Here is a 10,709-nt window from a genome sequence, read left to right as displayed (position 1 = left end):
AATTAGCATACAACCGCTATCCTTCCCATTGGCTAATTAGGGCGATATGCAAATTAACTGCCAGCCAAGATGGCAGCCGGCAGCCAGGCAGCTTGAAACTAACATGAGGCTTGCTTGCTTGTGACGGAGGAAACCAACGTTCCCGCCTGCCTTGCCGGCCTCTGAGCCTGCAGTTTGAAACATTGTAACAAATATAGAAGCTAAACAAAACCCCAGAAACCTGCTTTCAACGAGCTGGGATCTCAGAGCTGGAGTTATACATTGTTTTGATTATAGAATCGAAACAAACCAGATACCTGCTTTCAGCAGCAGAGGCCTCAGAGCTGGAGCCAGAGCTAAAGCTGGCCCAGAATGAAAAAAGAAAAAGAAAAAAAGGAGCGGTTGGGAGCTTCCGTCACCCGCCAGCCTGAAAACAGTCCTTAGCCCCTCACCCAGACTGACCAGGCACCCCAGTAGGGACCTCCACCCTGAAGGGTGTGTGACCAGCTGCAAACAGCCATCATCCCCTCACCCAGGCTGGCCAGGCACCCCAGTGGGGACCCCCACCCTGATCCAGGACACCCTTCAGGGCAAACCAGCCGGCCCCCACACGTGCACTAGGCCTCTATCCTATATAGTAAAAGGGTAATATGCCTCCCAGCACGGGGATCAGCGGAGCCGCGAGGCCTCCCGGCACCGGGATCAGCATGACGGGGCAGCGCCCAAACCCCCTGATTGCCCTGCGGCTCTGTGTGTGACAGGGGGCGGGGCCACACCCCCCTATGCGCCCTGCTCTGTTCATGACAGGGGAAGGCGCCCCAACCCCCTGATCAGCCCTGCTCTGTGCCTGATAGGGGGGAGCTCCCCAACCCCCTGATCGCCCTGCAGCTCTGTGTGTGACAGGGTGCGGCGCCCCAACCCCCCCTCCCCCCCACGGGCCCTGCTCTGTGTGTGACGGGGTAGAGCCATAACCTCCCCATCGGCCCTGCCCTGAGTGTGACAGGGTGCAGCACCCCAACCCCCTGATCCGCCCGGCTCTGTGTATGACAGGGTGCAGTGCCCCAATTCCCCTATCGGCCCTACTCTGTGAGTGACGGGGGAGCTCCCCAACCCCCTGATCGGCCCTGCTCTGTGTGTGACGGGGAGCTCCCCAACCCCCTGATCGACCCTGCTCTGTGCGTGACAGGGTATGGAGCCCCAACCCCCCTGATGGGCCCTGCTCTGTGTGTGACGGGACAGCGCCCCAACCCCCTGATTGGCCCTGCTCTGTGCGTGACAGGGGGTGGCGCCGCAACCTCCCCATCGACCCTGGCTTGAGCGTGACTGAGGGTGGCATCGCAACCTCCTGATCCGCCCTGCTCTGTGCATGACGGGCGGCGCCCCAACTCCCCAATTGGCCCTGCTCTGAGCCCGACCAGGGGCTGCACCTAGGGATTGGGCCTACCCTCTGCCACCCGGGAGCAGGCCTAAGCCAGCAGGTTGTTATCTCCCGAAGGGTCCCAGACTGCGAGAGGGCACAGGCCAGGCTGAGGGACCCTCCCCCTTCCCCCCCGAGTGCACAAATTTTTGTGCACCGGGCCTCTAGTAAAAATATAAATAGGAAATATAGATGATACCTATATAATATTGGGGTGAGAAAATAACTTTATCCATAAAAAACAAGATTGCTATGTATGTAATGTTTTGACATAATTAAAAGCCAAACAATTAGGAAAAGAAGATTAAAGAAAAGGTAATAGATAATTCATTAAGTTAAAAAATAGGTAATTCAGTAAGAAAAACCTTTTTTTAAAAAGGATAGTACCCTGGTAAGAAATGGACAAGCATGCTTTCTTAGGCAGTTTAGGCTGCTGTAACAATTTATCATAGACTGGGCGACTTAAACATTTATTTCTCACTAGAGGCCTGGTGCACAAAATTGTGCACTCAGGGGAGGGTCTCTCAGCCCGGCCTGTGCCCTCTCACAGTCTAGGAGCCCTTGGGGGAAGTCCAACTGAAGGGTTAGGCCACCGGGAGCAGGCCTAAGCCTTCAGTCCGACATCCTTAGTGCTGCCATGGAGGCGGGAGAGGCTCTCATCACCGCCAGCCATAAGCCTGGCTTCTGGCTAAGTGGCACTCTCCACTGTGGAAGCACACTGACCGCCAGGGGGCAGCTCCTGCATTGAGTGCCTGCCCCCTGGTGGTCACTGGGCATCATAGAGACCAGTTGTTCCACTGTTTGGTCAATTTGCATATTAGCCTTTTATTAAATAGGATAGGATAGTAATTCTTGAGGCTGGGAAGTCCAAGATCAAGGTGCGGACAGATTCTGTGTTTGGTGAAGGTCCTCTTCCTGGCTTGCACAGAGCTGAAGCAAGGTCTTTCCTGTCTCTCATGAGGGCACTATCCTATTCATGAGGGCTCCACCTCCTGCCTCACCTCCCAAAGACCTCACCTCCTAATACTGTCACATTGGGGGTTAGATGTGGGGGCGTCACAGACACGAAGTACATAACAGATATCAGCATGGGCAATAACCCCAGGAAAAGAGTAATGTTTACAAGTTAAAACATTGTAAGGTAATAGTGCTGGGGAAGCTACAGGGCCTATAGCTTCACCAGCACGTAATCCAGGACGAATCAGGTTTTAAAATTGCAGAGTCATTCAGTGTCATCCATTGTTCCTAGAGTCAAGATCAGGCAGGGCCCCTGCCCCCTTTCTGTCTGAGCTCCCCTTAACCTACCTGTTGCAGCGAGGCTGGTCTCCCGGCCCCAGCACTCCTTCCAGCCCCAGGACTTCACACTGTAGCTGTGCTTTTTGCTTGGAACTCCTTCACACTTACTTAGTCATTTATCAGCCCTCAGCTCATGGCCAGTCCCTTAGGGAAGCCCCCCGCCCCCCCCCCCCCGCCCCCCGCACTACTGTTTGCATTTAACATTGTTGGAGTTTAAGTTTATTTCCTTATTTGTCTCTTCCTGCAAGATAGCAGGGTTGTGAGGCTGGGGAGTGTGTTTATGCTCCTTATTGTATTTTCAGACTTAGAGGTAGTTCAAGACTGAAAGAGTAATTAAATGTACTCTCTTTGGATCAGCAAACATTTGAAGGGGTAGAGATTTAGCTTTTAGGATATTCATTGTATTGCTTATAATAGGAAAACATTCAAACTGACTGATAGTCAGCATGATGAGTTCTGCACAAACATTTGTTCCCATTTGGGTCCATGGTTAGGGATGGCTTGTTTCCAGGCTGGTGCAATCATCACATCCAGAGGGAGGGTCTGGGCTTTAACCTGGGAGCTAAATGCACTGTCAGAGCTAGAAGAAATACTGTGTAGGTCAGATCCAAAGCAGAGCAGTGGGCAGAGTAAGAAGGCAAAGATAATCACCAGATTAGTCTTCTGGGCGTCGGAGTGGGAGAATTGGAGCCACAGAATTCATAGTGGGGAGCAGCCCTTGGGGCACACCGTCCGGAGGAGCAGGTATCTGGTTGGAGCTGCAGGCTGGGCCTAAGGAGAGGAAAATACTAGTTGTGGATGGTGCGGCTGGTTCTAAGGACATGAATGAATGCATTACTCAATTTTTATTGATTTCAGAAAGGAAGGGAGAGGGAAAGAGAAATAGAAACATCAATGATGAGAGAGAATCATTGATCAGCTGCCTCCTGCATGGTCCATACTGGGGATTGAGTCCGCAACCTGGGCATGCGCCCTTGACCGGCAATGAACCCAGGACTATTCAGTCCACAGGTTGATCCTCTATCCACTGAGCCAAACTGGCTAGGGTGCATTACCCGATTTTAAATTGTTTTCCGTACATTGCTAATTCCCTCATATTAGTCTCACTTGTGGTAATTTTTTTTTTTTTTTGGTCAAAAATAATTAAAGGAGGCCCAGCCGGCGTGGCTCAGTGGTTGAGCATCCACCTATGAACCAGGAGGTCACGGTTCGATTCTCGGTCAGGGCACATGCCCAGGTTGCAGGCTCGATCCCCAGTAAGGATCGTGCAGGAGGTAGCCAATCAATTCCCTCTCATCATCGATGTTTCTCTTTCTCTTTCTCTCTGAAATCAATAAAAATATATTTTAAAAAATGATAAAGGAGTTGTGTCCATACTGGGGCCAGATGGTGCCTGGAGAGTGGGGGCGGCCGGGAGGGCAGGGGCGGCCTGGATATGGTTTCCAAGTGGCAGAAGGTGCATCACAGAAGCCCAGACACGGGCTCTGGGCCAAATAGCAATTGGCAACACCGGGAGGGGTTCATGGGCTAGAAACACTTCCCAGGACTGCTCGCCTTACAATCAGGAAAGATGAGGCTTTCTGCATCTTGCAGTACTGTTGAGAGCCAGATCGGAGGTGGGTGAAAGGAAGGGGGGATCCCAAGGACTGGAGAAGGGAGTCAGCTCAGCACAGTGCAGTGGCCTGGTTCAGCGCCATCACTTGTCATTGTCCTGACTGATTCCTCTGGCTCTGACTCCCGCATCCTGTGGAAATCTGGCTTTTCAAATTAGAGGGAAAGGCCTCATTTGGAGCCTCATTTTTGCTGTCGCTTCACTGAAGACGAAGGTGTGCTGATTGAAGACCAGTTTCTGTAAGTCTGGGCAAGTCAGACCCGGGGGCCTGTTGTATTTGGAAGTTGTTGCTGCTTTTGCAGAACTGCGCTGGGCCCCGGAATGTACTGTTCTCAGTCCGAGAGTCCTGGGAGCCCAGGTGGCTGGTGTGTGGGATCTGGTGTGGGGTTTGTGGTGTGGGGTTTGCGGTGTGGGGTCTGCGGGTGTGGGGTCTGCGGTGTGGGGTCTGCGGTGTGGGGTCTGCGGGTGTGGGGTCTGCGGTGTGGGGTCTGCGGGTGTGGGGTCTGCGGTGTGGGGTCTGCGGTGTGGGGTCTGCGGGTGTGGGGTCTGCGGTGTGGGGTCTGCGGGTGTGGGGTCTGCGGTGTGGGGTCTGCGGTGTGGGGTCTGCGGGTGTGGGGTCTGTAGGTGTGGGGTCTGTAGGTATGGGGTCTGTGGGGTCGTGGGGTCTGCAGGTGTGGGGTCTGCGGTGTGGGGTCTGCGGGTGTGGGGTCTGCGGTGTGGGGTCTGCGGGTGTGGGGTCTGGGTGTGGGGTCTGGGTGTGGGGTCTGTGGTGTGGGGTCTGGGTGTGGGGTCTGTGGTGTGGGGTCTGGGTGTGGGGTCTGGGTATGGGGTCTGCGGTGTGGGGTCTGGGTGTGGGGTCTGCGGTGTGGGGTCTATGGGTGTGGGGTCTGCGGTGTGGGGTCTGCGGTGTGGGGTCTGCGGGTGTGGGGTCTGCGGTGTGGGGTCTGCGGGTGTGGGGTCTGCGGGTGTGGGGTCTGCGGTGTGGGGTCTGCGGGTGTGGGGTCTGCGGTGTGGGGTCTGCGGTGTGGGGTCTGCGGGTGTGGGATCTGCGGTGTGGGGTCTGCGGTGTGGGGTCTGCGGGTGTGGGGTCTGCGGTGTGGGGTCTGCGGTGTGGGGTCTGCGGTGTGGGGTCTGCGGGTGTGGGGTCTGCGGTGTGGGGTCTGCGGGTGTGGGGTCTGCGGTGTGGTGTCTGCGGTGTGGGGTCTGCGGGTGTGGGACCTAGGACAGGAAGGCCAAGGGCAGAGCGATGCAGGAAGGTTGAACCCCGAGAGAAGGAAAACGGCTTCTATTGGGAGTGTAGTATCTAGAGCAGACTCGAAGGTAAGAAGCATTGCTGGGTACAGGGACCGTCTCATGCTGACAGGAGGGTTACTTTACTAGGAACAGGTGTTGCCGAGGTGCTGAGCTGCTTGTCATGTTCAGAGGCCGCCCAGGCTTGGCTCATCTTGGTGATGGCCCAGGAAGCTAGCAGTGCCGAGGCACCAGACTCAAGTAGGTATCTGAAGATACAGTGTGTGCCTGGGCAGGTTTAGGGGCAGCACAAGCATTCCAAAGGAAAGAAATGTAAGCTTGGCCCTGGCCGGGTTGCTTAGTTAGAGCGTCGTCCCCATAAGCCAAGGTTTCAGGTTTGATCCTGGTCAGGAATCAACCAATGAATGCATACATAAGTGGAGCAACAAATCAAAGTTTCTCTCTAATCAATATAATTAAAAAGTTAAAAACGTAACATTTTATAAATTAAATAAATGCTGGCTATGAGCCTACCCCCCTTATTTGGGTCAGCATCATTAAGAACTGTTGATAGTAGGCCACACTTAGTAAATGCTTACTGTGCTAAGTGCTTGCAGGCATTCATTTACTCAATCCTCCCGACAGCCCTAGGGTGAGGACGCTTCACCACGTTTCCGCCTTAGAGGTGGGAGACCAGCAGCCGCCAGAGCTGGTACTCAGCACGAGGCAGGCTGTCCACGGCCAGAGCCCCTGCTCCACACACCGCAGCTTGGCTCCGGTTTTACAGCCTGCCCCACTTCTGGGTAAACGTTAGCATACCACTCATGACTCTAGGTTGTCATGGAAACACCTGTGCACAGGGTTAGAGAAGAGCATGCGGGTGTGTTTGTTGGGGGCCGCTGTGAACCCAGGACTCAAACATGATAACAACCTTCAATGTAGCTATCTATCTATCTATCTACTTATTAATTTGAGAGAGATGGAGAGAGGAAGAGAGAGAGAGATTTGTTGTTCTTCATGCATTCATTGGCTGATTCTTGTATGTACCCTGACCAGGGGTCCCCCCTGCAATCTTGGCATATCTGGACGATGCTCTAACCAACTGACCGATCCGGGCAGGGCCTGTGTTTTAATATGAGGAAAATAGGGTTTGGGGAGGAACAAGTCACGTTGGGTGGGAGTGGAGGAGGAGTCTCCCCTGGTCTGCCTGACTCCAGGGCCTCTTCCCAGGAAGCCACAGTGGCTCATCCCACTGCGCAGGCAGAGTATGCTGCTGAGATCTTGGCATGCGGCTTCTTCAGGTTGTCTACATTCTTCCAATACCTGTGGCTGGAGGCAGGGGCAGGCTTGTTGCACTTTCTTCTTTGCAGCACCAGATGGCGCTGTAACACCACCTAGCTCCTCTGCTGTGGGTCCCGGGGTTCCTTCCCAGCTTGGAGGCACAGGAGGGCAGCAAGCTGGCCCTGGGATTCTGGTCCTTGGAGGCTGGAGGCAGTGACCTCAGCAGTTCCCGGATGGGCGTCCTGACAGCCTGGGCTTCTCAGACAGGCGAGGGGTTTACTGTCTCCACCACGTCCTGGAGGCTGCACTTGGCACATGGCCCAGCAGACGTGCCTGCGAGTGGGGTGAGGTGTGTGGGCAGCGAGGAGCGTGGCACTGAGGTTAGGTACCCGGGAGGCCTTAGATTTAAAAACTTGGTTTGTCTTTGAGTCTGGAAGTGAAGTCCTGGTCCTGCTAACCCACTTTTCTGCCCCCCTGGGCCCCTGCTGGGGACTTGCTCGGGGTAATGGGATCGTCTGTGATTAGAATTCATCAGGGCTCTTCCCTGATGTGCTGGCAACTATCTGACAAGCTGCCTTTAATAAAACGTAAAAATTAATAAAACTACGTGGGGAGCTTGGCTGGTGTGGCTCAGTGGTTGAGCGGTGACCTATGAACCAGGAGGTCACAGTTTGATTCCTGGTTAGGGCACATGCCTAGTGGGGGGGGGTGGGCATCAATGTTTCTCTCTGTCCCTCCCTCTCCCTCCCTCCCTCTAAAAATCAATGCAAATCTGAGGAGAAAAAGAAATTAAACAACGAATACCACATCTTTGAACCTGTGACAGATGGTGTTCTGTGTTGCAACAGAGGAAACAGGCTCAGTGCCTGGCACGAAGTAATCAAACTCAAACGAAACGCCTGGGCTCCTGGTGGCCCAGCACTGCGACAGGTCACGTTCGGAGAAAGCCCAGTCCGACTCTCTCTTCCTTACCATCCCCCGTCTCCCATTCTTTCCCCTTTCTAGACGATCAGCCCTACGGCACTGCTGGGTCCTGGCCACCCTCGCATGGCCCGGGGCGCTCCTTCACTCCTCAGAGGGCAGCGGGTGATTCAGTCCCCGGTGAGGGACACTGTCCCCTCATTAGTCAGCTGGTGCCTGGCAGGTGGATAATGGGAATGTTACCTCCTGCCCCCTGGCCGGGCTGAGGGGGAATAAGGATGACCAGCTCGGGTCTTTATGTGCCGGGTTTGAGGGGGGAGGGGAAGCAGGAGACAGACTTCTGGTGCAGGGGCCCCGGACAGCTTTGGACGCTTGACAGGAAGTTGAGAGGCGGGTTGCGGGGGGCGGGAGGGGGGCGGGGATGGGGGGTATTCACAGAGCAGGGGGGCCAGATGAGGTCGTTTACCAGTGTAAGTTAAGAGAGTGTTACTTAATGTCAAAACCATCAGATGTAATTATGTATTAAAAATGCAAAATTGCATGTGTAATTAAGTTAGAATAAAGACCTCTGAGAGGGGGGAAACTTTCAACAATATAGAATTACTAAAAAAAAAAAAAAAGACCTCAGAGAAAGGCCATTTTATACCCAGACTCTTAGGGAAACAAGCCCTGGTTTCTTGGCTGAACGGACACACCTCTCCCTTCCCTTTGCTGCCCCCTGCTGGTGTGTGCCCACTCGGCTCTGTGTGACTGCAGTGCCCACCAGACACCTGGTCCGCAGTGGGCACTGGCAGAAGGATGCTCATTGCGCAGTGCTCAGGAGGGAGGCGGGAACAATGCAGATGTCTAAAGGAAGGGCCTGGCTTGGTAAGCGAGGTGTGCCCACTCCATGGAATGTCATACCACCTCTCGAAGTGATGGTTGTGAAGACTATGTTGTAACTCCAAAAATGCATATTTTTTTCCTGAAAAAAGGGACCTCTATGCATCTTTTCTTAAGAAGCTGCTAAAGGATGTTTCCAAAAACAAACAAACAAACAAACAAAAACCAAAACCAAAACCAGACAATAGAAAAACCTCAGGACTCCAGACATTAGGGTTAAGAGGCATAGACTTTAAAACAACTATACTTACTGCGTTTGAGGGATAAAAAATAAGAGGAAACCAAAAGAAGGAAAAGAAGAAAAGGCACTGTGGGATACTGGGGTCAGGACATCAGTAGCAGAGAGCGGGAAGGGAGTCCCTAGGACAGCGGTTCTCAACCTGGGGGTCGAACGACCCTTTCACAGGGGTCGCCTAAGACCATCGGAAAACACATATATAATGACATATTGTTTTGTGATTCATCACTGTGCTTTAATTATGTTCAATTTGTAACAATGAAATTGGGGGTCACCACAACATGAGGAGCTGTATTAAAGGGTCGCGGCATGAGGAAGGTTGAGAACCACTGGCCTAGGACAGCTGAGGAAGGTCGCAGGAGGGCCGCGTCTGCGGAGAGGGGCGGCCACTGCACGTGGAGACTGAATTCCGCTGCTGCCTTGGCACCTCCTGTGACTTGGGGCCGGTCAGGACTGGCCGCATTCCTCTCAGCACTCGGCTTGTGTTGGCCACGGACCGTGACCGTTTCTGCGTGTTCTCTCTGCCTTGATGCTCGGGTTCGCTGAGGGTTCGCTGAAAACCACTCCTGAGGGTGATGGTGAATTTGGGAAGAAAGCCACAGGGCAGCTTCCTGCCTCTGAAGCCTTTTTGTTCTTTTTTAATAATCCTCACCCAGGGATATTTTCCCATTGATTTTTTTTTTCTTTTTTAGACAGAGTGGAAGGGGTGGAGAGAGACACAGGAAAAGAACCATCGATGTGAGAGACACACACCCATTGGTTGCCTCCTGCCCAGGGCGAGGGATGGAGCCTGCAATGGAGGTACATGCCCTTGACTGGAATTGAACCTGGGACCCTTCAGTCTGCAGGCCGATGTTCTAACCACTGAGAGAGCTGGCCAGGGCTGAAGACATTTCTGATGGACGTCCAGTGCATGGCCCAAACTGTAATTCTGTCACACGCTCCAACATTGTTGATCCTTGTGATGCCTAAGACTCACTCATGACCTTGCCCGCTGACATCCCACAAAGGTCAATTGCAAATTCTCAGGGAAGCTAAAGCCAGACCATGACTCAGACACTTATTTTCTTCCAGGAGCCTTTATAGCAGTGGTTCTCAACCTTGGCTGCACATTAGAATCACCGGGGAATCTTTTTAAAATCCTGATTTCTGGGCCTCATCTCCGGAAATTCTGTTTCTTTGTTATGGGGTGGGGCCACAACATTGGTAACAAAGAAACAGAATTTCCAGAGGATGAGGCCCAGAAATCAGGATTTTAAAAAGATTCCCAGGTGATTCTAATGTGCAGCCAAGGCTGAGAACCACTGGTCTAAAGCAACGTCTAAAGTATTTTCGATATTCTAGTTCTTAAACTGGGTGGTGGGTTGCATGAGTGTTAATTTTATTTTTCTTTAAACTGTATGTCTTTTATATACTATCCTGTATGTATGACTCATTTCATGGCAAACATTTAAAGGCACTCTTTTCTGTACATTATGACCACTTTATTTTATGATTATTATATTTTCATTATGACCACTTTAGACGAAAGGCTATTTAAATCAAAGGTTAATTGAGCATGAGCTGTAGGCGTTTCAATGGGGGCAGTGTTTTGGGCAAGTTTTTCACAATATGTCTCAGCAACCCAAGCACTACGCTCTGATGCAGTAGCTCCACTGCTAAGAGTGGAACCTGTGGAAATAACCCTACATGTCGGAAACGTTTTATGCAGCCAAGTGATAACTAGCAGTGACAAATGGAAAGAGCTGCATCCAAGCAGGGCATGTCCCCTCAATGGAAGGCCACGGGCTTTCCTAAGTGATGGTGTGGAGCCAATCCCGGAACCTCGAAGGGCGTCTGATAGGCTGGGAGGG

The sequence above is a fragment of the Myotis nattereri genome (genome assembly GCF_964212035.1).
Source record: "Myotis nattereri genome assembly, chromosome: 11".
Lineage (NCBI taxonomy): Eukaryota > Metazoa > Chordata > Mammalia > Chiroptera > Vespertilionidae > Myotis > Myotis nattereri.
The sequence above is the reverse complement of the archived record's forward strand: the minus strand, read 5'-3'. Positions refer to the sequence as shown.